The sequence below is a fragment of the Sapajus apella genome, unplaced genomic scaffold, assembly GCF_009761245.1.
Source record: "Sapajus apella isolate SASKATOON/1434 unplaced genomic scaffold, GSC_monkey_1.0 scaffold130, whole genome shotgun sequence".
Classification (NCBI taxonomy): domain Eukaryota; kingdom Metazoa; phylum Chordata; class Mammalia; order Primates; family Cebidae; genus Sapajus; species Sapajus apella.
The window spans coordinates 327,673-331,388 of NW_022437070.1; the positions used below are offsets into that span (position 1 = coordinate 327,673).

At 53.3% G+C, this 3,716-nt stretch overlaps 1 protein-coding gene across 1 annotated transcript in view; it reads right to left on the reverse strand.

Annotated features, from left to right (window-relative positions):
• CRX (cone-rod homeobox) overlaps positions 1-2,391 on the reverse strand; it is a 17,805-nt gene extending 15,414 nt beyond the window's left edge. Inside the window, exon 1 of the mRNA XM_032262852.1 lies at positions 2,169-2,391. The gene's annotated coding sequence lies outside the window, so the exon portion shown is untranslated. The remainder of the gene's footprint in view (positions 1-2,168) is intronic.
• Between the last annotated feature and the right edge of the window lie 1,325 nt (positions 2,392-3,716).

Consider the following 3,716-nt stretch of genomic DNA (forward strand, 5'->3'; position numbering starts at 1 on the left):
AGATTGCACCACTGCACTCCAGCCTGGGCAGCAGAGCAAGACTCTGTCCCAAAAAAAAAAAAAATAAATAAATAAATCAATCAAAGGAAGACTAGTCTCATGGAGGGGGAGGGAAAGAACATCCAGGAATTTGCAGAGGAGGCAACCAAGGCCCAGAGAGCCCACATGAAGGGCCCAAGGCCACACAGGGAGAAAAGGATAGGGTTTCAACCCAGACTCATGCGGCTTCACGCCAGCCCGTGGCAAGACCCCCCCCCCCCCGCTCAGCCACCTTCAGAGCCCTCGCTTGTCAGCCCTGCCAGCCTCTCTCTGCAGTCTCTGTTGGCTCCTCTGTCCAGTGGGGACAAGGAGCTGGGGGGACGCACCCACTACCACGCAGGGGACTTGGTAGAAGCCGGGATTCATGGCACCATTAGAGCCTCAGCAAATCAACTCAGTGATCAATAACGTGGTCCCTGAAAGATCACGAGACTCAAACGCAGTGGACAGCCCCCAAGTCCGACCTCACTGCGGCGGTCGCAGCCCTTGCTTGGTCCTTTTGGGGAAAACCGCATTGCACCTCCTCTCTGTGGCGGTCTGTTTACCTGCTTCTGCCCTTCTGCCATTCACTCATTCATTCCTTCATTCGTTCATTCCCTCCATATTCACTCAGTACTTACTGTGTGTCTAGGACTTACCCAGGCACTGGGAATACAGCTGAGAACAAGACAGACAAGGTCTCAGCTCTTCCGACAGGGACAGACAAGAAACAAGGGGTCAATAAGAGTTTTGCAGAAGATGGGCAGGGCGCGATAGCTCACGCCCATAATCCCAGCATTGAGGGAGGCTGAGGCAGGCGGATCACTTGAGGCCAGGAGTTCCAGACCAGCCTGGCCAACGTGGTGAGAAACCCCATCTCTACTAAAAATCCAAAAAAATAGCTGGGCATGGTGGTGCACGCCTGTAATCCCAGCTACTCAGGACGCTGAGGCAGGAAGATTGCTTGAACCCAGGAGGTGGAGGTTGCAGTGAGCTGAGATCATGGCACTGCACTCCAGCGTGGACAACAGAGCAAGACTTCATCTCAAAAAAAAAAAAAAAGGCTAAAGGCTTTTGCAGAAGATCAGACAGGATGACTGCCCTGGAAGTTAACAGGGTGCAGGTGTGAGGAGTCCCCAGTGGAGCCTGGGCTGAGAGCCAGAGCCTCTGGGTGCATTGAGGTCCCAAGTGATGGATTCATCAGCACAGTGATCCCCAATCATCACATTCCCAGCTCACGGGTAGGCTCAAGTCCACCCGGAGTCCTTCCCGCTGCAGCCACAGACCTGAGCTCTCTGCCTGTATGTCCATCGGTCCCACACCTGTCATTCATTCATCCATCTATGCAACACATATTTAGGCAAATCCCAGCCACATGCTGGGCACTGGGGAGAAACGAATGTTCAGTGAGGGAGATAGGCCACTGGTGGGTAATCACACACACGAATATTTCAGGCAGTGCTAAGAGTTTTAAAGAAAATTCAGGCCGGGCACGGTGGCTCAAGCCTGTAATCCCAGCACTTTGGGAGGCCGAGGCGGGTGGATCACGAGGTCAAGAGATCGAGACCATCCTGGTCAACATGGTGAAACCCCGTCTCTACTAAAAAAATACAAAAAATTAGCTGGGCATGGCGGCGCGTGCCTGTAATCCCAGCTACTCAGGAGGCTGAGGCAGGAGAATTGCCTGAACCCAGGAGGCGGAGGTTGCGGTGAGCCGAGATCGCGCCATTGCACTCCAGCCTGGGTAACAAGAGCGAAACTCTGTCTCAAAAAAACAAAAGAAAATCCAACAGAGCGATGTGCTGAGGAGTTGCCTTAGAACCACCGTGAGAAGCCCCCAACCCCGGAGGCAGTCAGGGCTTGAGGAGATCCCCTTACCCACAAGCCTCCTGAATCCTCCAAGGCCCCGAGTGCCGTGGGCTGGTCCCTGCTGTCTGACCTCATTCGCTCTTGCTGCAATCACAGCCCAGCCCCGTCTCCCCAAACGCCGGGACAGGACCTCTGTTTTGTGTATGACTATTCAGCAAATAACCTGCAGGGCACAGCAAACACAGCCTTGGAGAGAATAAACCCAACTTCTCCTCTCTCTTCCTTTCTCCCCATTCCCTCGCCCTTCCTTGGTGCCCTGGGTCTCTCCTGCAGACACTCACCTTCAGAAAGCAGGGATGGGGCTCTCCTGGTGGCCCAGGACGTAGACGGAGCGGGCCGACTGCAGAGGCTGGAGGAAACACGTCCCCTCACATGGGGAGATTTTAAGCCCGGGCTGGGAGTGATGTCATTTGTCATGGCCTGGATCTCGGAGGGTAATCCCGGCCAAGGTGGGGGACTCCACTGGGCACCAGGAGGTGACATTGGCTGGGAGGGGGAGGGGCACCCGTCTGCTTAATCCCCTCCTCTTCCCCCCATGACATCTTGGCAATTAGGGCTGATGGGGAAGGGAGGCCCCATAAGCCTCTACTCCTCAGGGAAGTCCTTCCTTAGGTCTAACTGGTGTCCCTCCAGCTTCAGCTAGTAGCCCGAGAGAGAGGCATCAAAGAGGAAGGACAGAACTGTCAGATGGTGCTGAGAGATCATCTGAAAAAAAGAGAGGCCCAGGGCTTTCGGGATGCCTCTCCCAGGTCCCCACTCTCTCTCCACAGCAGCCTGTCTAACAGCTAGTTTATCTCTGTACGGCCTCATTGTTCTCGGTTTCTGCCTCAGTTTCCCCTTTTGGTCAACTCTTGTCTGTGGCCTGACTGTATGTTGTCAGACATGACAGTGTCCTCTTTTTGGGGGCCAGGGGTGGCGGGGGTTGTCTCCCAGCACTAAAAATAGGCAGACTTATTAGAATGGATGTTTTGTTTTTCTGTTTTTGGTGGTGTTTTGGGGTATGAGGGGTTTTTTTCTTTTTCTTTTTCTTTTTTTTTTTTTTGAGACAGGATCTCACTCTGTCGCCCAGGCTGGAGTGCAGTGGCACGATCATGGCTCACAGCAGCCTTGACCTCCTGTGCTCAAGGGATCCTCCCTCCTCAGCCTCCTGTAGCTGAGACTTTACGGGCACACACCACAACACCCAGCTAATTTTTATGATCATTATTATTATTATTGTAGAGATGGAGTCTCTTTATGTTGCCCAGGCTGGCCTCAAACTCCTGGCATCAAGCAACCCTCCCACACCTCGGCCTCCAAAAGTGCTGGGATCGCAGGCATGAGCCACCCAGCCCAGCACTCTCCATCTCTCTACACACCATTGGTCTTTGTCTGGCATCTCTGTTTCTCCGTTTCTTTTTCTCTGGGCCTCAGGCTGCGGCATTTCTGCCTACTTGCAGAAATACCCATCTTCTATTCTCCATCTTCTTCTCTCTGTCCCTGTCCTGATTGAGAAACCTGCATTACTCCTCGATCTCTCTTATTCTGTTTCTGTCTCTCCATCTGTCTCGCTCTCTCTCCCCTCTCCCTCAGCCTCTGTGTCTTTCTGTTCCTGTCTGTCTGTCCCTCTCTGTGCTGTCTTTCCGCCTGTCTGCCTGTGCCTGTAACTCCAGCCTCGTCTCCGTTCCTCTGTCCTCACTTATCCACCATGCCTCTCTGCAGCTCCAACCTCTGTTCCACCTTCTCTCTTTCCCCGTCGCTCTCTCTCTCTGATTCTTCCTTCCCCTCCCTCTGGATTGCCTTTTATTTTTTTGTTTTGTTTTGGTTTTGCCTTTGAGACCGAGTCTCGC